At 35.0% G+C, this 25,490-nt stretch overlaps 1 long non-coding RNA gene across 1 annotated transcript in view; it reads right to left on the bottom strand.

Annotated features, from left to right (window-relative positions):
* Positions 1–1,048: 1,048 nt before the first annotated feature.
* LOC129528128 (uncharacterized) overlaps positions 1,049–25,490 on the bottom strand; it is a 211,999-nt gene continuing 187,557 nt past the window's right edge. The window contains exons 4-5 of the long non-coding RNA XR_008673351.2: positions 7,779–7,830; positions 1,049–3,645 (exon numbers count right to left, since the gene is read on the bottom strand). This is a non-coding gene — a long non-coding RNA (uncharacterized lncRNA). The remainder of the gene's footprint in view (positions 3,646–7,778; positions 7,831–25,490) is intronic.

Genomic DNA, 25,490 nt, shown 5'->3' with positions numbered 1-25,490 from the left:
TTCTGCATATACTTAGTATTTTTTCTAATCATTTTATGGACCAATGTGAATATATAAAATAGGATTTCAGATACACGGTGGCCATTGTACATCTTTCTTTGATTGCTAAGTGGAATAGGGCTCTCTCAAAATAATTTACATTGCTGTGTTTATTCCAGGAATAGCTTCAGCAGTTTTGGCGTGGATTGTCTTTAAATCTATATCACAATGTTGCTGCTACAGATAATCATAATTGAAATTAATTGTGGCCTGAAAACTATTTCTATTAAAATAATAGTCTACATCAGCAATTTCTTTGATGCATAAAACCAATAATAATTTATGTAATTACATTTATTTCAGTCTAAATGGAGATGTTTATTATTAAGCTGAACAAGGGGATATATTTGCCTATATCATCACACTTTTTTAGGATGAAATAAGTGGTTCTAGAAACTTTCCCTACATGGTCAAATGATATTTATCATTTTGCGCTTTTATAATAATGGTTCAACTACGAAGATGCAGCTATATTGTGACCAGCAGTGAAGAGTTTTTAAAAAGATAAGATTAAAAATTTGTATACATAGGAAAGATTCATAGCAGTGTCTGCTTTTAAAGCTCTCAGGATGGCATCAAGTATCATTAATATCCCTGACAGTATTTCTTTATATATGTCATGGACAAGTATAGATTTTGATAAGCAGTCACCTTCTGGATCAATATTTTATAAGAAATTAAATACCTTTAATGATAGAAAACTACTCTGGACAGTTTCATCTTTTTGTAATGAAGTTTTTAAATTATAAAAGTAATAATTTATTGTAATTAGAAATTACAGAGTGCTAAGAAATTTAATATTTGTTAATTTCAATATTCGTATTTTTCACTTTTTTGTGACAATGCAGTCCACTGCAATTTGGCATTTTATGTCAGTATATATTATGGGAGGGTTTACACATTTTTATAACATTGAGATCTTATCTTTGGAAATTTTGAGCCCAGGTTTTGTCTTGTTTACTAAATCCTTTCTGATACTGAAATCACTAGGACATTTTTCTATTTTTTTCTAAGACTTTTAAGTTTATTCTCCTAAATTGAACCCCTTAATTATTCTGGAGTATATTTCTGCACAATGCACAATGCGGATTTTCTGAAATATATGCCATCTAATTTGTATTTTCCAATATTATATTGTAAACATTTTCAAATTTTAAAAAAATGAATGAATTTACATACCCTCAGCGTTCTATAATTAAGATTTTATTATATTGTTTTGTCAGACACTTTTAATTTATTGATCTTTCATCCATTAACACATTTCCTTTTTGAATAAATTTCAATGTATATTGAAGATATCAATACATTTCCCCTTGAATACTTTGCATATTATTAACTTGAATCTGCAACACGACTATAGACTATAGTTTTTATGTAAAAATTGCATACAATGAAATAAATAAATATTACATGTATTAAATGTATGTATTAATCCTAGTCCTGACTCACAGACACATCTTTAGGTCTAGTTATGTTGCTTGCTTTATCTATTGAAAACAGGTTGTTTTCTTCTTGCCTTTTTGTGTATCTCATGTTTGGCTGAAAGCCAGAAACTATTTGTAGAAGAATGCTAGGAACCAAGGTAAATGATAATTACACAGAGAAATGGGCACGCATTTTCATCTGTCAAGCAGTCAGCATAAGGAATTCTGTCTTGTCATAAGTTGAACTAGGTTTGTGTTTTGTTTTTTATCATTTTCAGTGCTCCACAGACATCAAATTCCCAGTGTTTTCTTTTTTTGTTTTTGTTTTTTGCTTTGTTTTGTTTTTCTTTGAGACAGAGTCTCGCTCTGTCGCCCAGGCTGGAGTGCAGTGGCGTGATCTTGGCTCACTGCAAGCTCCACCTCCCGGGTTCACACCATTCTCCTGCATCAGCCTCCCGAGTAGCTGGGACTACAGGTGCCCACCACCATGCCTGGCTAATTTTTTTGTATTTTTTAGTAGAGACAGGGTTTCACCGTGTTAGCCAGGATGGTCTCCATCTCCTGACCTTGTGATCCATCTGCCTTGGCCTCCCAAAGTGCTGGGATTACAGGCATGAGCCACTGCGCCGGGCCCCCAGTGTGGTTTTAATTAAAGATGGGCTGCTGTTCCCTTGGGCTTAGAGTGATGCTTAGATCTTTCTTCTGAGTTCCTGCTTTGTCCCTAATTTTGTTCAGTCCCTGGACACTTGGTGCAAAAGTAGGGATCTTATCTTTATTCTTGATCCTTTCCCAGCAGCAAGCTTCTCTTGCTTCTTTCTCTGGGTTAGGCTGCTGAGTGGTGGTGGTGGGGATCCAATTCTACTGTTTGGACCACTAGAACTCTGCACCTGGGATTTAAAACTAGGCTTTCTCAGCAACCCCTACTCCCCAGCAGCAAACCTTTGTTCTGCATTAGCTCAGAATTTTTTGGCAGATAAAGTTTTGTATCTTTTGCTGCCAGGCAAAGCACTTTTGTTTCTACTTTCCACCAGGATAAATGGATCTTATCTCAATGGTTATATTTGAAAATAAAGGTATGAATTTTACATTACTAAAGAGAATTAAAACTAAATTTAACAGAAATTATTGCAATATTTATATTTAAGTTTCTTGAGGACACACTTAAATATTACATTTGTAATTTGCCATGTTGACTTTTAATTTATAAGAACTATATCATTGGATTAAAGATAGTTTGAAATGCTCTGCATTCTAATTCTAGTAATTCCTTATATATATATATATTTCTTCTGGATCAAATATTCTTGTACAAATTTTAATTTTTAAGTAGAAAAAAATATTTGGAGTTATGACTTACCTTCCCACACGAAACTTTTAGGTGGTTATGATGATACAAAATTTACCAGGTCTTCTACCTGTGCATTGCTTTTCTTTTTCTTTGGATAAGAAAAAATAATGCTCACTCTATCTTACTGGCTCATCTATCTAGAATATATGTACACAAACACACAGACACTTGTATTTTCTTCCAGAAACCAAATTCTAGAAATTTTTGAAACTATAATTTTCTTCTTCACGCACTTTTTTTTTTTTTTTTGCCATAAACACGTGGATAAGTTGTGGACATTAGTAACAAATCAGGTATGTCATGGCATTATGAAGTTTAAAAGTATCTATATGAAATAAACTCTGTACCTCATTGACTCAATTCAGATATTTCCTTGTTAATTAACTGAAAAGCTCTACCCAAATCATACAGCCATAAAGCCTCTCTTTTCATCTTTCACCATCATGAAATACTAAATTTCCTTCTCTACTACCAGAAATCCAGTGTTTATTAGCAATAAAGCTAAGACTCAGAAGCTAAGGTATTTTTCCAGCAAACCTTAGGGACTCTTTCTCTAGTATTCCAGATGCACATTACAAACAGTAGGAAAGGTAGGAAGTCTTTCTAAAAAATTTCCCTGTGGGATCTTGAAGACAGAATTATTTACTGCCCAGGCTTTAGTTCATTGTTTCATCATTCTTTTTTTGAATAACATTTCATACCTTATGCTTTTTCTTGTTTTATTTTTGTTATGTGCTCAGAATGGCAAACCTGAGGTCAGAAGCAGTCTATAGCTTGGCAGAGGATGTTTTGGTCAGAAGCAGGCTCCAGTGTGACAGTGGGTGTCTCTGGTAGCTGAAAGACAAGATATTAATTAATAGCTGACAAGGTTTGCAGGCAGTTGGGAAACCCTCCTGATGAAGGGCTTCTTGTTCTGCTTCAAGCAGCCACCATGTACATGGCCAATCTTGTGTGTGGAAAAGGCTCTCAAGACTGTTAGTCACCATGTGCCCACTACATAACAGGAAGAGAGAGCTTGATTGTAAGCAGCGTTAGGATGCTAGACTAAAAGCCAGTCTGCTAGATTTCCATACGTGCGCTTAGTCAAGTTCCAGCCCTTTCTAGACGATTGGCTGCTAAGATTACTGCCTTACCCTTGTGGAACAGTCTCAGGCTAGGAACAGCAAGGATAAGTCCTCAGATGTTATGGGACCATTTTCCTAATTCAATTGGCATGCCCTAAGGAATTCCATAACATAAAAACAACCTATCTCAAAAAAATTCAAAGCTTTGAGAATTTGGACCCACCAACATGTAATGTTATTTAAAAAATTTTAAATATTAGAAGCAATAAAGTTTTCACATATGAGATCATCTAAAATCTCAGTAAAACCAGGCTGTTTCCTTACTCTTGAACACCTTACCCACTGTTCTAAGATTTTAATTAGTAACAATATCGTTGGTTATTCTAATGACATTTATAAATGGTTAAATTAAACTAATATCAGTAATGAATACTTAGAACAAAACAGACAACACTGTCAAGTTTTATAAAATATTAATTACCTGCAAAGCTGTTATTAATGCTACTAGTGTCAAACAAATACAATTTGGAGGAAAAAAGTAATACAAGTGACTTTATTACCAGAATCCTCACTGCTTCCTTAAAAAAGAAACGTTATATTCTATGTTCAGGCTCTTGAAATAAATACACCAAAAGTCATAGATATATTGTTATTTTATGGATATTAATTTTAATGTAGATGATATTATAAATTTATTTCCTATTACACATAGCTGATGAGTAACTTTATTGGTTATTTAAAATACAAGTTGTCTCATTTATTTACACAGCAGCTAGAAGTTTCACTATTTAAACTCCCAGCTTAATTTTTAGGTATGGTTGCAGTCATAAAAATAAGTAAATTTTATACATACCATACACAAGATTAGGTTTACATTTTCTGTTTGCACAGTTACCTAAGCCTTTTTATTTTTAGAATGTGTCACAACTACATCAAGGAGATGCTTCCAGATCAAAAACCCTGAAAATAAAAACTTTGCCTTTTCTGGTTTAATGTAAGAGCCAGGTATTAACTTTCGACGTAAACAATCCACTACTGAAAGTTACTTAAGTACACTAGCCAGACAACAACATCACCATCTAGGTGATAAGTTGATATCACCAATGAAAATTCGGCTGTTATAATTCTCAACACAACATTATCAGATAAAGCTACACAAAATCTGAGCTGGATACAAATCCCTCCTTTCTTGAGAAGCTGAGATTTGAAAGTTGTTTTCATGACTACATCACAGATAACTGACTAATTGCATTCTACAGTCAAAACATGCTGACTTGAAAGTATACTAACAAAAAAAGTTCAACAAGTTTTCCAAGCTAACGTAGATTTCAAAATTGATTTAACTCTTTTGTTGATTGATCACATTTTATTTTGTTAATATATTTGTCTTCCAATGGTATATTTTTAAAGCTAAATTAGTACTTTCGGTAACATTCAAAACCTAAGCCCAAACTACATTTAATAAGATACTTTTAATTTCAAATGTTACAATGCGTTTCTACTTACAATAGTTTATTTAAATTGCGTCTTTAGACAAGTGGTGTTATCAATAGTATCTCTCTTTGCTCTAAGGTATTGGTTCCAATGGAGAGGAACAGTGCAAAATAATAATTCATATTCTGACTTGGATCAAGAATAGTTTTTGTCTTTAATGTCATCAAATAGAAGCTTTATTACCTTTCCTTTTCTTATTAAATAGTTCTTTAAAAGAAATTTCCACCGACTAGTTAAACATATTTATATTTATGTACTGGTTAATTACTGCTTATCTGAAATGCATAGATCAAAAGTGTTTCTGATTTCAGATTTTTTTTTTATTTTTGGAATACTTGCAATATGCATAATGAGTTATGTTGGAAATGGAACTAAAGATGAAACAAAATTCATGCATGCTTCATATACACCTCATACCCATAGACTGAAGGAAATTTTGTGCAATATTATACATTATAGAGTGTACTTACACAAACCTAGATAGTATAGCCTACTACAAACCCAGGCTGTGTGATGTAATCTATTGCCCCTACACTACAGACCTGTATAATATGTTACTGTACTGAATAGTGTAGGCAGTTGTAACATAATGGTATTTGTGTATCTAAACATTTAAACATATAAAAAAGATACAGTAAAAATAAGATACTATAATGTGGGAACACTGTCGTATATGAAGCCTGTCATTAACTAAAGCACTATGTGGTATGTGTATTCCTTTATGATTTGTATTTTCCCACTAACAAGTATTAGGTTTTCAACATCGCTTTTAGTTCTTTGAAATGTCAGCTAAATTTATCTAGGTGTCATTTTATTTTATTTTGTTATTTTTATATGTCCCTTTAGGGATTTATTGTACTTTCAAAATATATAGTTTCTAAACTGTCTAGCTCTAGAAAATTCTCGGGTATTTTTAAGTTTAACTTAAACTCGCTTCCATTTTTTCCATTCCTTCTTCTTTCAGTAATGTTTTCTGAATAACTAACTGGTGTTTTTTTTTTCTTTAGTAATTTTCTTTTCAGCTTTTAAAATATACTTTGTCTCATCCATGAATTGAAAAATTTTAGGTTTTATAATTTACCCTTCTATACTTTTATAAAGTTTCATTTATTCAAATATGTTTATTAGTGTTTATAGTATCTACTTCCGTACTTATACTTTCAGTTTCATCTTATTTTCTTAATGTTCTTACAGATATTTATTTATTTTATATTACATAATTAATAATATCAATAAGTCTTTATTTTTCTAATTGTTCTGCTTACTTTTGTTTGGATTTTTGTTAATGGGCTTTGTTATTTCATGTGTCTTGTAATTTTATGCTTTGGGTATGTTCATTTGAGATTCATGTTTAAAATTATTTGGGGAATATAGATATGAGGCATTTTCTTTGAAATGGAGACAAAAAGAAAAGCCCTATTTTCTTCTGTAGTATACAAAACAAATCTCAGTAAGTGCATTTTTAGTTTTTGTTTGTTTGTCTTAAATTCTGGGGTTAGTGAATCATCTGGGTCCAAACCTATATAAAAGGTAGTTCATGGTCACTGATACTCAGAGGAGACCCCCTCCTCTGTCTAGTACCAAGACCAGGTGAGATGAAATCTCTTTTTATTTAAGTGTCTACCGGCGAGTTTGTGTTGGGGGTATAAATGGGGGTGTTTGAGTGTTTATAGTTCACCCATACTGTGCGCTGAGTCTCTTAATGAAGACTTTGATCTGACATCCCTGATTGAGGTTCTTTAACATTTTTGACGTGGTTACAGAGAACAACCTTGGCAAATTCCTCCAAGGCAATAGTCAACTTTATCTTGCTTTTTCTTGATTTACATGCCTCACTGTTGCTTATTTACTTACTTATTATAGTTCTACCTTTGATTATTATCCATAATTTGTTGGACACTCCACCATTCCTTAATGAGATTTTGAATTATGTAAATATATGTATTTTTTCTAAATTTTTGGTTTTGTTTTAATTAAAGCCAATAACTTGTCCATATATGTAAATAAACTCATGAATCATATAATGTATCATGTCTTTATACCCCAGAGTTTGCTATGATAGTGTATTATACAGTTCATCACGTCTTGTTTATTTCAGAGCTTTTTTCAACAAACCTGTTGCGTATTACAAATAAATTAGCAATGTGGCCTGGCCAATTTCCTTTTACAATAATTTTCATAGAAATATAATAGATTTCTTCATTATTAGGATTTTCCAAATTTTTAAGTTAAGGAATAGCTATAACTATAATTTCAAACATATGTAATCTTAATCAAAATATATTGTATAAAAATGTGAAAACCAGACTTTCACCACTATGTAATACATCCATGTAACAAAACTGCACTGGTACCCCCTAAATGTATATACGTATAGAATAGAAAAGAAAAACAACCTAAATTCCTTACCTTGAGCCTTATCATAATATTGCAACACAGGAACAACTCAAAGGTGGGAATTCTGTGGAGAGAAGAAATATAAAGGTTTTATAAAATAGGCTGAGGAATACAGACAATTTTAAATTTTGTTCTAAGAATCATTCACTGTTTGAATTCTTGGAAGCTGTGGAAAAACTTGGGTTACCATAGACATGAAGCAGATTGTAGTGGGAAGCAAAGACTGTAGTCACAGTTTGGCAACAATTGCCCAGGCAATTTGGGCTTAGCCAGACGGGTGGTGTTATGGACTGAACTGTGTCCCCGCCAAATTATTATATCAAAGCTCTAAAACCAAATATATTTGGAGATAAAGTCTTTAAGGAGATAAATAAAGCAAAATCAGGTCATAGGGGTGGGACCGGAATCCACTAGAACTGGAGTCCTTATAAAGAGAAGAGGACACAAAAGCACTTTCTCCATGCCCAGAGAAAAGGCCACATGAGGATGCAGCAAGAAAGTAAGCCAGGAAAGAAGTCCCCATCAGAAGTCATCCAGGTTGACACCTGGATGCTGGACTTTTAGCCTCCAGAACTGTGAGAAAATACATTTTTGTTGTTTAAGACATTAGTCTGTGGTATTTTGTCAGGGCAGCATGAGAAGACTAACATAGGGAAAGAAGGATGATCATGAGCTAAAGTCCTACTAGGATTAGTAAAAACTAGTCTTTCATCCATCTTTCATAATGATATGTATGGTTCTAACAATGTTCTGCAATAACATATACTTTCTTGAATTATAGGCAACAATGAATATGTCCAAGCTGGATGTGGGGATGGAAATGCAAATTAATGTCTTTGAGACTTGGAACAGCAATCTCTGTCTCCTGTCCATGCTATCTGGAACATTGTCATGGTAACTAATGAATGTACCCCCTTTTGGTGGACAATTGACCTGTTTGCCTTTTGGAAGTACTTGTTAGGAGAAGAGAGCAATTTGAAATATGAGAAGGGAACACAAATGAATGAAAAGTTTCTGTTGAGGAGATAAAACTTGACTAATTATACTTTAGAAATATAATTTAGTAGAGTTGAAATATCATTATTCTAAACCAATTTATAGTAAGTATGTTTTCAAATTATAGGATAAAGTATTTCAAAGGCAAAATTTTAACATTATTTTATTTAAGTACTCTAAGCACCTGTGAGATTAAAGAGTTCTGTAGACCATGATTTAAAAGATCAAATCTACAGATAATTATGTCAACTCTAATTAGTAAATTTAGAAATACAGGGGTGTGAAGAGTCTTTCTTATTTTGTTCTATGAATTACCAGAAATCTCTGTCTCCTTTATGATAAACCTGAATGGAATTAATTTCAAAGTGCATGTATGTGTTTAATTTACTAAACAAGATAAATTAAATAACAGGCTTTTTCAAGGAGATTGGATACCTCAGATTTGATAAAAATCAGAAATTTAAAAAGGAAAGCAGCAATGAAATACTCATAAAATTCAACACTGGAAGATATTGAACATTATTCTCAAAGTATTATATTCCTTTACCCACATTCTTTCAATTTAAGTTTTTACTTTAATCTCTTTTGCCTTTTGTTTTTAAAGTGATGCTTTTATTTATCTACTTATGCTATGAGATTGTCTACATGGATATTTTTGTGCTCAGAATTTTAAAATAATGCATTTATTCAAATTTGTCTAACTCTATTTTTTGATCCAAGTCTTATTTACTTCAAAGGAAATTCACCTTTTAAAGAACATCACTTTGAAAACTCTTTAAATGCTTTCCCTTGTTTGGGGGTTGTGGGAGGTGAATATGAGTACTGCATTTTCCTCTCCCTCTAAGCTTAACCTTGGTAAGCCTTGACTCAGTACCAGATAAATTAACTCCATATAAAACACCACCTAGTACTATATTTCTAAAATTTAATAAAGGCTTCTACTTGAGACATTATTTTATTTTTAGAAAATTTGGATTGAGTGTTTTTGAGGCTGAATATATATATATTTTAACAGCACTTCATAGATTCACTATAGTCACTCCTTCTTATGGATGGGACTGAGAAGATAATGTATCTTCCAGAACCGGAAAAGGTAATGTGGGCACCAGGAGTACATACCTTCTATATTACACTGATGATACAATATGGAAATCCAGTGTTGTCACAACAATCTACATTTTGAGTATTTAAGCAATATATTGGTTTGCACTCCAGCTGCTTTAGATTTTGACATGTCTTAGCTGGCATCGTGTGTGTGTGTGTGTGTGTGTGTGAGCATGTGTATGAAAATGTCGATTATATAAAACATATCTTTGGGGTTGTGTATTTTGGTTGTTGTGTTGTTTTAATTCCATTCATTTTGGTCATGTGTGCATAACTGTATCTATTTGATGGTGGGGTTGTTTGAAAATGGTCCTTAGGAGGATGTAGGATGTGATATATAATCTTCAATACCTGTTAAATATCCATGGCCTTGAATCTCCAGTAAGTTCATCTGCCTTTTATACCTTTGCTTTCTTCTTGTAATATGTGAACCAACTGCAATACCTCCTCCTGCTTGATTCTCGGAAATAAACTATTCTTTTGCAAAGCATTTAGCCTCTTTTAAAAAGCATTAAAACATAGCTTCCTGATAACTCTATTGCTGCCTTTCTCATCTTGATTATGGATCATTTTGATGTGATGTTAGTATGTTACAAAAGAGAAGATTGTTTTCTTTACCATAAGGTACTAATTGCTAGAAGACACTTTACAAGTGGTAGGTAGCTATGTGGTGGAGGAGGCAGTTGCTTTTAAAGGACCTGTGCATCACACATTTTAAGACTTGGCAGTTGAGTATTATTTTCTAGATTAAAAAATTACACATTTGATGATGATGCTCTTTCACAAGTACCGACATCTTTTAAGAAAAGACAAATTATAAGACAAGTCTGCAGCAGCAAATGAGTCAAATGAAGCTAACCTAATTAGCACTAATAGGACAGTAAATTTTATTATACTATTTATTGACTCCTTGCATTTACTAAAAATGATAACCAGGCTTCAGCCATGTTATACAGCATCGAGTCTGTAGTACCTCTGTAAATCTGTACTGCAATAAAGCAGACTATCAGCATTATTTGGTGAAATAACGTATTACCCCTAGATTAGTCAGCCACTGTGGTATAGAAAAGAGAAAAAAAGCTTCAGGTAATTAAAGAAATCGTAAGTACTTGACATTTTACATCAAAGTTCTTTTGTCACAATTGAGATGTTCCTACAAAATGTAATACATATTTTATCAAATTTTACTTTAAAATGAATTTTTATTAGTTTTATGAGATTAACATGTGAAAAAGCATTTTATCAAAATTTCATGGGTTCTGATTGAGAGATTATACTTATACAGCCCTCACGGTTTTAAACCTTTTGAAGAAAATTAACCAAAATCTTGGTTAATATTTTTCACTGTTATTAAACTGATTTGCTTGGGACGTGTGTGTGTGTGTGTGTATCTGTGTGTATAAAACTTTGTTAGCAATAATAGAAATATGATAGATGTAATTAAATAGAATATTAAAATCTATATATTTGTGATTCTGGAAATAGAGCAGATCCTCTCTGTCTGATTCAAAAACCAATTAACATACTCAATTAAAATGTTTGTCCACTTGCAGATTGATTTAGAAAGAGAGGGACAAAGAGGCATAGTGAAAGGGAGAGAAAAAAGAAAAGAGAGAAAAGAAGGGAAAGTAGAAGAATAAGACGGAGAGAGGGCAAGAGAAGAGGTCCCTTTTTCTTGCTAGGAGTGTTTGCTGGGAACCAGGACTGGGGAAGCTATACTTGCTCACTTCCACCACTCGTCCTGTCACTGCTTTCTTTGTGACCTTGATTTAGGAACTTAATTTTATGCATCTCGTGTAGAACAGAAATGTTAACAATTACTTAATATTTGATCACTGTGATATTTTATTATGCTAAGATAGTAAATGCTACTTAAAGGTCATCATTATTAGGGGCATTATTCTCTATCATGTTGCTGTTGGGAGGATTTGGTGAGTTAACATGTATCAAATGCTAAATGTCTCAGTCAGTTCAAGCTGCTATAACAAACATACCTTAGACTGGCTGGCTTGAACAACATTTACTTCTCATAGTTCTGGAGGGAGTAGCAGATCTGGTGTCTGAAGGGAGTTTGCTTCTTGACTTATAGATGGCCATCTTCTGGTGGTGTTAGGTGGCAGAGAACAGAGACAGAGAGGCAAATCTCTCCAGTCTCTTCTTAGAAAAGCACTAATCTCATTCATGAGGGCTCTGCCCTAATGACTTAATCTCCTCCCAAAGTCCCCATGTCCAAATACCAACCCCTTGGGAATTCCAAGATGTTGACTGAATGCTGATAAGCTAATGTGTTTGCAACATTTTTCTATAACACAACTCTCTGGTGTTATTTTGTAATTTTGTAATTAAAATAGGAAAAACACTTTTTAATTTAATATTTTAAAAATTCATTTGGAAGAGAAAACATATTTCATTAGTTGCTGCCATATAAATTTCTGATTCAGTAAAGAAGAGCAAATTGTACATACCACATATGACGTACTAGCTATGTAACAGTTTACCAATTGTGACACGAAAATATTAGGTGCATATGCTTTTAAAAAAATTGGATTCATAGAATTTCCCTCCTCAAACATCAATACACACTTTAAAAAAGTTGTCAGTGGAAATAAATCACAACCATAGAAGACCAGAATGCTTCAACTATATCCATTTTAATTATGCCAGTATTCGTGGGAGAAAACAAATCTTTCCCTCAGCAATGTTATTTTACTTCAGCAGTGACAAAAATTTTGTTATAGAAGAAAGACAGTACTACTTTTCCTTTTATATGCTAAACAATAGCTCTGACACATTTTTTGAAAGTTGGTGGTGTTGCCAGTCTCAGAATTTATATGATTCATTTAGGTTCTGATTAAAATACATACAAAGAAATAAAGAATACAATAAGACTGAAATTTATACTTAGTGACAAATTTATATGGAAGTAAAATCTATTGTAAGGAAGATAAAGAGTGACCTTCTCTGGGGAAACAAACAACACTTACTTCCAGCTTCATTCTTTTGTTATTAGGTGCCAAGCAGTGTATGTAATAAAATTGTTTTAAGAATTATTTGGAGGCCTAGGACAACATTAACTTCTTTCAGAGGAGATTTGCATTTACTTCTGCCAGGCACCTCTCAGAGACCCTAGCAGTCTGTGGTCTCCTACCCCAATTTCAGAGACTGAGATTGGAGGTTGGAAGTAGGGTTGCTTCACCCTTATTTCTGAGGTACAGCTTTTCAGGGCTCCTTGCTAAATTCAGGCAGTTTAGCAGAGCCCCAAACTCGTTGGCTGTGAATTTCAACTTTTATCCTTCTCTTCTCACAAAACCCTCAAACATCCTGTTCATATTCATAGAGTGTCAGACACCTATTTCAGAATTGAAAAGAAGAATCCTCTTTGAATTTCCGTCTCCTACCAAGATTGTGGCCTCATAAGCTTCAGAGCCTTGTAAGACCCCAGTCCGGTTTATGCTTTGTGTATGGTTCTTAGTAGGAGGGTTGCTCTGGATTTTCTAGTTCACTTTAAGGGGACAAATATTCTACATTTTCTATAATTTTAAATAATTTTCCATTCCTAAGGCTGAATAAATTCCTTCTAAAATTTTGAATCTGTGAGTGAAGGTCTGGCAAGTCAAGGTTACCCACACCAAATCAGCAAAGAAAACCAAACTTTTGTGTTTTTAAAATTCATTATACTTGCTTGATAAGCATTCTGATTCTAATAACAATAACTGGAATAACATTAGACAATGAAAAATAATCACCAGGCAAGATCATTTCATGACAAGAAAAGTATTACTTGGGAGAAAAAAGTAATTTGGGAGAAAATATTCATTCATGTGTTCATTTACTCAGTAAATTTCTATGAGTGCCTTGCGTATGGATACATACAGCACTGAGCTGGGTACTGGGGGTTTATGTGATGACAATACGGATATGGGCCCTTCCCTCCTTAGAAGGCGTGGAATCCAGTGTGTGCTGAAATGTGTTTCGTGTTCATGAGCAGTGAAAAGTCATCAGTGATTAGGTTTCTATGTTTAAAGTAAAGTAGGCCTTAGAAATCATGTAGTCATTCTGAGCAAACTATTGCAAGGACAGAAAACCAAATACTGCATGTTCTCACTCATAGGTGGGCACTGAACTATGAGAACACTTGGACACAGGGAGGGGAACATCACACACCGGGGCCTGTCATGAGGTGGAGGGATGGGGGAGGGATAGCATTAAGAGAAATACCTAATGTAAATGATGAATTAATGTGTGCAACACACCAACATGGCACATGTGTACATATGTAACAAACCTGCACGTTGTGCATATGTATCTTAGAAATTAAAGTATAATAAAAAAAAGAAATAATGTTGTCAAATTTTCTTTTCTTATTGAAAAGTGAAAACTTGCCAATTAAGCTCCATTGAATTTCCCAAGGCCTCAAAGGTAGTTAGTGGATGAACGTAGAGTAAAACTCTTCCAACTCTCAGAAGAGTTCTTTTTGTGGTAATAAAATGGCCTCTTTCATCCTCTGGGTGCTTATAATGATACAGGCTTGGAATTCATAGACATAATGACTGAAAGGCCATTTTTGTTTACGTAATTTCAAAAATTAATCATAATTTTAAAATAAAATATTTAGACTAAGTTTGTCCACTATGTCAATCTACTATACTCATATACGATTGAACTTGAAATGGCTGGCATCGAACATGAATGAGAACTTGAAACATTGTAAGTTAAATATTACCTAAAAATCTGTTACAGTTTTTAATCAAAAGTTTATTTACTAGAAAACTCAGTTCTGCTAGCACTTTTACATTATTCTCATTATTTTATTGATTATAATACAATCATAGTTTTATATCTGTTTCCGTAACAAATTAGAGATTTATGGCACTTAAAGTAAATAAAATATTAACACATATATAGCATGCAATTAAAATGTCGTGTGTGTTTCACATTAGGTGCAATCTATGACTTTTTTTCTTCAACATTTCTTTGCTACATGACTAAGTTCTATTATCATAGTTCAAGCTGAATTCTAATTTTTTCCTTTTAAATAAAGTAAAAATTTTGAACTTTTCATTACAAATGATCATTTTATAATATTTAAAGGAAATAAAACAGATGTAATTTGCCTACAATACCAAAGGCCATTCTTTATTTTAACATTTGCAGAAGGTTAATATGCCAAATTGCACTTGACCCAAAGTTTGCTATTTTTAACAGTAAAAAAATTTCTAGTATTTTTACAGAAATTAATAATGCAACAGGGAGGAAAAAGTGAAGTCTTACAATGCCTAGAAACTATATGCCAAATATTTGGAACAATAAGTACTCTAACTCCAGCAGCAGAATCATCTTCCTGGTGCATATTTAAGTGAGGAGTTGTAATGATGTATACATTTCATTTCTTAATGTACATTCACAGTTTGCTAAATATTCAGTTTGCTAAAATATGGAAAAATAACAAACCATTCTCATTTCTAACAAGAGAACGTAGAAGTTGCAATTTTTGTCCTGCATGCATATTCCAAGCAGCACATTAAAAAAAGGTAAGGGTCCAAAATTCACTGGCTTTTACACTAGGATGATAGCTGCTAAGGGCATTTTAAATAGTGAGAAAGATAAATGGTCTTTGAATTATAATCCCTAGTGAAATCTGAAATAAGAAAATACAGTTTCTATTATAATAAATAAAATAGAAAACATGGTCTATGCTTCCCAGAATGCCATATTGAAAGGACAAAATGAAATAATTAGAAACTAGGACTTTAGCTCAAAATACAAAATTTATGTCAGTAGCTATCACAAACTATTTATTCTTTTCCTTTGATGTATCAATAAGTAATTCATTCTTTGCTCACCTGCTTATGACCTTCACTTAGCTTGGAAAAAAAAATGTGTTTTTCTTCTAGTGACTTTATTGTGAGCAAAATAAAGGAAAATATTACAATGTTATTATGCTTGATGAAAAAAATTGAACTATGCATTATTAAGAATTATCATTTTGCAAATCTGTCATAAGCCACATGGGATTTCTAGCATCTTCATCTTTATCTGTTTGTTCTGTTTTGGCATATCCAGAAACCTGTGAGCAATTCTTAGAGACACTTTTTTCTATACATACATCAAAGTGGCAACTTTTTAATGACCCCTAAGCTAGAGAAGGCCAGATAGTATCTCCTGCCTTTGTGAAACTATAAAAAGAAAGCAGGGGATATTTTATTTCTTTTCTTAATTGCCTTCCAAAGTTCTCAAGGTAAGCAAAATAAATTATGTACACAAAAATGAAGATCTTCAAAGTTGCTTGTTACGGTCTAGATATTTTTTACTTTCTAACATATATTTATAGAATTGTTATACTACAGAAAGCTTTAGGTAACAATGAATAGAGACAAGTAAATTTTTTTTTTTAAGTACAGTAATTTAGGTGGAAGTTAGTATGATAGAGTAGAAAAACATGAAGATTTTACTGGAAGAGAGATTCTTAGCTTTTGGAACGTAGGTTTCCTTTTAAAATGGAACATTGCAAACTCAAGCTACTTTGTGTATAGGATCTGCTAATTTAATTTGGCGATTATCTAAAAAAGTTGCCTCATTTTGATTGATTTTATTTATTAGCTATTAATTTCTTGTCACTAAAGAAGGTGTGTGGGTGTGTGTGTTTATGTGGAGCTAAGCATAATCAGGGGAAGGGAGGTCATTTCAAATAATGTTTTCCACCAAAAATTTATCCTGGACTCTAAATTATTTTCACACAAGGAGGAGGCAGAAGGGTGCAGCAGAAAAATAATGGACACTAGAGTCTTGAGTTTGAGTTTCACATGTAGCCCCTTATAGGAAGGTAATGTAAGACAATTTACTTAGATTCTCTAAATTCTTCTTGTGAGAATATGATAAACTGTATGAAATCCCTACTCTGGTGCCTGGTACATAGATGATTGATGTTTCTCAATAAAAGTTCCAACTATTTTTCATGAATAACAAAATAGATTGTAACAAGTATGTGAGTTGTATGTTGCCCTCTGCTGCATAATAAACCAAAAACATAGAGGCTTAAAACCATCACCATGGGTCTAGGGTTCTGTAAATCTGGGCCAGCCGTGGCTCTTTCAGCTGGTTTTTCTCATTGTCTTGTGAGCTGCTGGGTCAGCAAGGGTTGGACCGGTTAGAATGGCTATAGCTTGGAAAACTTAATTTTTGCTCCACATGATCTCTTCTCAGTAGGCTAGCACAGTGTTTCTCTCAGAGTGGAGACCAAATTCCAAGAAACTGAGGTGATGCACATCAGGCTTCATGGATCAAAATGAACAGCCAGTGATATAGACACCAGAGTGGACCTCTATAAAGATGACTGACTGAGAAGTCTATAGGTAGCTATCAGCCTCCCCTCACTGTGAGTCTGCACACAAAGTTCTGGTGATAGGTTTGATCGTTGGTCATTATGGGCAAGAGTCAGGAATAAGAAATGGGTGTGGTATTTAACAGAGCAAGAACAAGCTGGAATTTGCTGGTTACTCTGCCTCTGCCACAAGAGCCTTTCAATGGTGTTCATATAGTGATAGCTATTGTTTACATCCTCATGCCAAATCACATGCAAAGCCTTTGAAATCAACCCTAACCCCAAATCGTACTGGGGAGGGGACTCTGGGAAACATAGCTCTACATAAACCAAATCCACTCCTTGTCAACTTTTCATCCATTCACATATATTTAAATTGTGGTTTTTTATATCTCTAAAGTAAGTACATAAAACATTAAATTTATTTGTTTTGGTGTACAGTTCTATAAACTTTACCATCTGTACAGATTTGTGTAACTATCACAAATTAAAAAACAGGATGGTTTTATCATCCTAGAAAACATCTTCATAGTTATATAATCCCCCAACCGTATACTTTCCTAACAGTGAGCCTCTGGCAAACAGGAGAATCATTTCAACACTGAATTCCTTCACTCAGTATCATAACTTTGAGATTCAGACAACTTACTGGGTGTATCAATAACTGGTTCATTTTTATTGCTGATTCATATTCCATTTTGTATACGTCTACCAGTTGAAAACATTTTGGTTTGAAAAACATGGGCTGTTATGAACAGAGCTACTATGTAAATTGGTGTATAGGTTTCTGTTTGCACTCAACTTTTTATTTATCTAGTATAATTCTTAGAAGTAGATTGCTGGACCATACTATAAGTATAGATAGAGAATTATAAGACATTGCTAATGTGATTTCCTAAGGGCTGTACCATTTCGCATTCCCACCAGCCTTGTCTGAGGTTGCCACTAGCTCTGCATTCTCTCCTGCCTTTAGTATTGGTATTATTTTAACCATTCTATTAAGTGTATAGTGATATATCATTGGAGTTTTAATTTGCAGCTCCCCATAGTCTAATAATGCACATTTTTATTTGTCTATTTTCTATCTGTATATCCTATTTGGTAAAGTATCTTTTCAAATTATTTGTCCATTATTAACTGTGTTTTCAATTTCCTTTTACTTAGATTTTGAAAGGTCTTTTTATATTCTGGATACAAGTCCTTTACAGATTTAATTTTAAAAGATTTATGCAGGTGTAAAAATCTGTCCTTCCATGATTTTAATAGGGTCTTTGCAAGAAAATTTTTAAAAATACAGACTCCACTTTGTCCGTTTTATAGCTTTGATCAGGTATAACAAACTTTTGTCCAATCACAGGACAGGAAGACTTTCTCTTTAAAACTTTGATTTTATAACTTCATATTTCAGATTTGGATCTATAAAAAATTTAAGATAACTTTTTGTGAAGTTTAAGATTTGTGTCAAATTTCTTTTTTTTTTTTGTATAGTGTTGGCCAATTATTCTAACTGCTGTTGGAAAAAATCACAATTTCTGATGATAAATCTGAGGTCATTAGAATTTTTAGGCATTTCTCTGAATTTTCAGAGTGAATATTCCCTTAAAGCATTTTTTTGTTAACTTTTATTTTACTTTCAGGAATACATGTATAGATTTGTTATATAGGTACATTGTGCATCCTGGGAGTTTGACATACAGATTATTTCTTCACCCAGGTAATAAGCATAGACTCCAATAGGTAGTTTTTTGATCTTCTCCCTCCTCCTACCCTTCACCCTCAAGTAGGCCCCGGTGTCTGTTGTTCTCTTCTTTGTGTCCATGTGTACTCAATGTTTAGCTTCTACTTGTAAGTGAGAACATGTAATATTTGGTTTTCTCTTCCTGTGTTAGTTCACTTAGGATAACAGCCTCAACCTCCATCCATGTTGCTGTAAGGGACAGGATCTCATTATTTTTATGATGTTGTAGTATTCCATAATGCCTATGTACCAAATTTTCCTTATGCAATCAATGGTTAATGGGCAGTTAGATTAACGTCATGTCTTTGCTACTGTAAAAAGTGCTGCAGTGAACATATGTGTGCATGTGTGTTTATGCTAGAATGATTTATATTCCTTTGGGTATGTACCCAATAATGGGATTGCTGAGTCAAATAGTACTTCTGTTTTAAGCTCTTTAAGGAACCACCATGCTGCTTTTCACAATAGCTGAACTAAATTAGATTTCTACCAGCCATGTATAAGTGTCCCCTTTTCTCGTCAAACTCACCATCATCTGTGTTATAAACATCTGTTAAACATTTTGCTAAATTTTTCTCCCATCCTGTAGGTTGTCTGTTTACTCTGCTTATAGTTTCTTTTGCTGTGCAGAAGCTCTTTAGTTTAATTAGAACCCATTTGTCAATTTTTGCTTTTGTTGCCATTGCTTTTGGCATCTTCGTTATAAAATCTTTGCCAGGGTCTATGTCCAGAATGGTATTTCCTAGGTTATCTCTTAAGGTTTTATAGTTTTGGGTGTTTTTTTTTGTATATAGTGTGAGGATGGGGTCCAGTCTCAATCTTCTGCATATGACTATCCAGTTATCTCAGCACCATTTATTGAAAAGGGAGTCCTTTCCCCATTGCTTGTTATTGTCAACTTTGTCAAAGATAAGATGGTTTGAAGTGTGTGGCTCTCAATTCTATTCAATTGATCTTTGTACCAGTACCATGCTGTTTTGCTTACTATAGGCTTATAGCATAGTTTGAAGTCAGGTAACGTGATTTCTCCAACTTTGTTCTTTTGCTTATAATTGCCTTGGCTATTCAAGCTCTGTATTTGTTCCGTATGAATTTTAAGATTTTTTTTTTCTAATTCAGTGAAGAATGTCATTGATAGCTAGGAATTGAATCTAGCACTGAATCTAAATTGCTTTGGGAAATATGATCATTTTAACCTTATTGATTATTCCTATCTATGAGCATGTAATATTTTTCCATTTGTTTATGCCATCTGTTATTTCTTCGAGCACTGTTTTGTAATTCTCATTATAGAGCTCTTTCACCTCCCTGGTTAGCTGTATTTCTAGGTATTTTATTCTTTTGTGGCTATTGTGAATGCAACAATTTGGCTCTCAGCTTGTACATTGTTGGGGTATAGAAATACTACTGATTTTCGTATATTAATTTTTGTATTGTGAAACTTTGCTGAAGCTGTTTATTAGATCTAGGAGTTTGGTGGCCAAAACTGTGGGGTTTTCTAGGTATAGAATCCTATTGTCTACAAATAGAGATAGTTTGACTTCCTCAATTCCTATTTTGATGGACTTTTTTTCTTTCTCTTCTCTGATTGCTGTAGCTAGGACTTCTACTGCTATGTCGAAATAAGAGTGGTAAGAATGGGCATCCTTGTTTTCTTCTGTTTATTAAGGAGAATGCTTCCAGCTTTTGGCCCTTCAGTACAATGTTGGTTGTGAGTTTGTCACAGATAGGTCTCATTATTTTGAGATATGTTCCTTCAATGCCTAGCTTGTTGTGGGTTTTAAACATAAAGAGAGGTTGAATTTTATTGAAAGACTTTTCTGCATCTATTGAGAAGATCATGTGTTTTTTGTTTCTAGTTCTCTTGACACGGTGAATCGCATTTATTGATTTATGTATGTTGAACCAACCTTATATCCCAGGGACTAAGCCTACTTGATTGTGGTATATATGCTTTTTGATGTGCTGCTGGGTTTGGTTTGCCAGCATTTTGTTTACAATTTTATCATCAAGGATATCTGCCTAAAGTTTTCTTTTTCATTGTTGGGTCTCTGCCAAATTTTGGTATCAGAATGATGCTGACCTTGTAGAATTAGTCCGGTTGGAGCCCCTCCTTCTTAATTTTTTGAAGTAGTTTCAGTAGGAATGGTACCACCTCTTGTTTATACACTTGGTAGCATTTGGCTGTGAATCTGTCTGGTCCTGGGTTTTTTCTAGAGGGTAAGCTTTTCTTTATTTCCTGATTCAATTTCAGAACTTGTTATTGGTATGTTAAGGGAATTAGTTTCTTCCTGGTTCAATCATGGGAGGCTGTATGTTTCCAGGAATTTATCTCTTTCTTGTAGGATTCCTTGTTTGTGTGCATACGGGTGTTCATAGTAGTCTCTGAGGACTTTTTTTTTTTTTTTTTTTTTTGTATTTCTGTGGGGTTGGTTGTAATGTCCCCTTTGTCAACTCTGGTTGTGTTTATTTGGATCTTCTCTTTTTTCTCTTTATTAGTCTGGCTAGCAGTCTATCTGTCTTATTAATTCTTAAAAAAAAAACAAAGCCTTGGATTTGTTGATCTTTCATAATTTTTTTTCTCAACTTCATTCAATTTAGCACCGATTTTGGATATTTCTTGTCTTCTGATATCTCTGGGGTTGGTTTGCTCTTGTTTTCAGGGGCTCCCAAGGGAAATAATACAGTCATGGTTTCTTAGTTTCTGTTTCTGATTGGGCCAGTAAAGATCCTTCCTTATTCCACTTTTCTGCATATCACCAGAGACAGAAACTAAAAACCATGGCTTCAAGCTGCTAAAAGCCTGAAACAACAACGAAATAATGTGGGTTGGATAAGATTTTATTTCTTTAGTTTTGATGTAAGATTGTTAATTTGGAATCTTTCTAAGTTTTTCACGTGTGCATTTAGCACTATAGCCTTCCCTTTTAACACTGCTTTAGCTTTGTCCCACGGATTCTTGCATGTTGTATCTTTGTTCTTATCAGTTCCAAATAATTTCTTGATTTCTGCCTTAATTTCATTGTTTTATCCAAAAGTCATTCAGGAGCAGGTTGTTAAATTTCCACGTAATTGTATGGTTTTGAATGTCTTTTTAGTATTGATTTCTATTTTTATTGCACTATTGTCCAAGGCTGTGTTTAGTATGATTTCAGTTTTTTTTTTTTTTTTTGGAATTTTTGGAGGATTGTTTTCTGGTTGATTTTAGAATATGTGCCATGTTCAGATGAGAAGAATGTATATTCTGTTGTTTTTGGGTGTAGACTTTCATAGATGTCTGTTACTCCCATTGTTCAAGTGTCTTTGCTAGTTTTCTGTCTCAATGATCCATGCCCTTCTTTGTCTTTTTTGATCATTGTATGTTTAAAGTCTGTTCTGTCTGGAATTAGAATAGCAGCCTCTGCTTTTTTCCTGTTTTCCATTTGCTTAGTAGATTATTCTCTATCTCTTTACTTTGAGCCTATGGGTGTTACTATATGTGACATAGATCTCTTGAAGACAACATATAGTTGGGTATTGCCTCTTTATCCAACTTGCCACTCTGTGCCTTTTAAATGGGGGCATTTAGCTCATTTAATTTCAAGGTTAATATTGATGTGTATGAGTTTGATTCTGTCATCGTGTTGTTAGCTGTTTATTATATACACTTCATTGTGTGGTTGCTTTATAGTGTTAATGGTCTATAGATTTGAGTGTATTTTTGTGATGGAGAGTAACAATCTTTCCTTTACATATTTAGCACCCCCCTAATAACCTCTTATATGGCAGGTCTGGTGGTAACAAATGCCCTTGGCATTTGCTAGTCTGATAAGGATCTTATTTCTCCTTCTCTTATGAAGCTTATTCCAGCTGCATAAGAAATTCTTGGTTGGAATTTCTTTTCTTTAAGACTGGTTAGTATAGGCACTGAATCTCTTCTGGCTCTTGGACATTTTGCTGAAAGGTCCACTGTTGGCCTTATGGAGCTCCTTTCGTAGATAACCTGCCCCTTCTCTTTAAACCATGTTTAACAATTTTTCTTTCCTTTTGAACTTGCAGAATGACTATGTCTTGGGGATGGTCATCTTGAATAGTATCTCACAGGGGTTCTCTGCATTTCCTGGATTTGAATATTGCCCTCTCTAGTGAGGTTGGGAAAATCTTCATGGATGACATCCTCAAATATGTTTTCCAAGTTGCTTGCTTTCTCTCCCTCTCTTTAAGGGATGCCAATGAGTGTAAGATTTGTTCTCTTTACATGATTCCACGCTTCTCAGAGGTCTTCTTTGTTTTTGTCTCACTGAGTTATTTTGGAGAGCTGGTCTTCAAGCTCTAAGATTCTTTCATCAGCTTTGTTGAGTCTGCTCTTAATACTTGTGATTGTATTATGAAATTCTTGAAGTGAGTTTTTCAGTTTTATCAGGTCATTTTGGTACTTTCTTAAAATGGCCATTTTGTCTTTTAGCTCCTGTGTCATTTTATTGGATTACTTAGATTCCTTGAATTGGGTTTTGGACTTTTTCCTGAAAGTTGATGATCTTTGTTCCTATCCATACTCTGAATTCTATTTCTGTCATTTCCACCATTTCAACCTGCTTAAGAACTATTACTGGGGATCTAGTATAGTTGTTTGGAGGTAAGAAGATATGGTGGCTTTCTGAGTTGCCAGAGTTCTTGTATTAGCTCCTTCTTATTTGTGTGGGTGGCTCTTCCTTTCATCTTTGGAGTTGCTGTCCTTTGGAGAGATATTCTGGGGGACTTTTATCTTCTCTGATGTCCTTTGGGGTTTTATTTTGGTATAAGGTGGGTGCAGTCAACTTCCTTTGGTTCTGGAAGATTTCGGGTAGCCAAGCTTCAGTTCTGTGCTTCCTCATGCTGTAACTCTAGGGGACTGGGACAAAGCCCCTGGTTTTGTTCTCTGAAACCTTGAGGATAGGAACCTGCTGTGTTGCAGGGATTGAGGTGTTCCTGGTCTTCTGGACACAACACTATGATGGATGTCACTGGTCAAAGTGCTTCATCAAGGTGGTGGCAGTTGCAACTGTGCTTGCTGGCATGTGCCAGCAGGTATGGTGGTGCAGCAGGGTGCACACACATTGACTGGTGTGGGGCACTGATGGGAGACTTTGCTTTCATTTTCACAAGTGCTTCATATTGGCAATGTATTTTGGTATTGTATTTTGGACTATGATCCAGTAGGTGGTGGTTAAGAGTGTTAGCCATCAGATATGCTCTTACTTGGCTGCACGGCTTTTTTTGTGTGTTTCGATGTAGTTGGCAGTAGTGTTCCGTGGTGGATGGGGAAAGAAAAGACTCCTTTACATAGTCCACTCCTGTGTCTTGGAGGAGCCCCCTGTGATGACTGTCTCTGTGCTCACATTTCTTTTGTTGGCTGTTCTGGTCCATGGGGCTCCCTCAGTCAGAGGCTGCAGTTTGCAGCCAGGCTGTATCCTCCTTGGGTCACCCTACTCCTCCACTGATCTGTAAACCCGACCATCTCACTTCTCTCAGTAATTCGAGAGTGAGGGATCCTCCCTGCTTAGACACTGCCCAAACCAGCAAGTCCTGCTGAGCTAGAAGATGTGGGTGTGGGTGGGGTCACCCAATTTGCTATCTGAGTTCTTCCCAGGAAAACATGGGGTTGTGCCTGCCCAGAGACTTCAGGCAGTAGTGGGACCACTGGGCTGGAAGCTTTGGGAGGTGCGGCCCATCTAACTAAGAGAAGTGGGGTGGGTGGTGTTGTCCTCTCTGCCATCTAGGTGTTTTCCAGGGCAACAGGAGGCTGTACTGCTTGGCAGAATTCAGAAAGAAGTGGGTCCTCTTGGCCAAAAGCTCCTGCTGGCATTGCTCACCTGGCTACCAGTGGCAGGGATGGGTGGGGTCGCCTGCCCTGCCATCCAGGTGTTTCCCAGGGACTGCTGGGCTATTAGCTCTAGCATGCATTGACTACCTGATTAACAGTGGCAGTGGTGGATGAATCACTCACCATCCCTGGTGTCTGGTTGCTTCTGGGGACAACAGAAGGCTGCACCTGACTGACTGAGTTCACATAAAAGCAGGATGGCTGGGCTGGAAGCTCTAGCATGCATTGCCTTCCTGGCTACCAGTGGCAGGGGTGGAGTCTGGGGGATTGCTGGCCCTGTCGTCTGGGTACCTCCTAGGACAACAGGAGGCTGCAGCTGCTGGCCAAGTTCAGGCAAAGCAGGACCACCGGGCTGGAAGCTGGTACTGAGCCTTGTCTGGTGAAGTGGGGTGGAGCCATCTTACTGCTCCCATGAACTGCAACTGTGGCTTCTATTGGAGCTATAGTGCTTATGCTCGTCTGTTTCAGGGTCCAAGGCTTGTAGAGGACCCCTTGGACTTGACGGTTGCCTCCACAAAAGGGAGACTTTCTGCCTCAGCTTAGAAGTGCAGTGGAGGGGGCCAAGGGGCTTCTCTCATTCCCAAGTCTTGCAAGGGTCCCTGTGGAATGTATAAATCCCCCAAGGGGCTCTCATTCATTTACCCTTTCCTGAGTCGGGGAGCTTCTCCTGGCTCCACATTGGGCCCTGTTAGGCTAGTGCTCAGTTTTGCCCCCTCTCTGTTC

This window comes from Gorilla gorilla, chromosome 19 (genome assembly GCF_029281585.2).
Source record: "Gorilla gorilla gorilla isolate KB3781 chromosome 19, NHGRI_mGorGor1-v2.1_pri, whole genome shotgun sequence".
Classification (NCBI taxonomy): Eukaryota; Metazoa; Chordata; class Mammalia; order Primates; family Hominidae; genus Gorilla; species Gorilla gorilla.
This window is presented reverse-complemented; position numbering and strand designations above follow the sequence as displayed.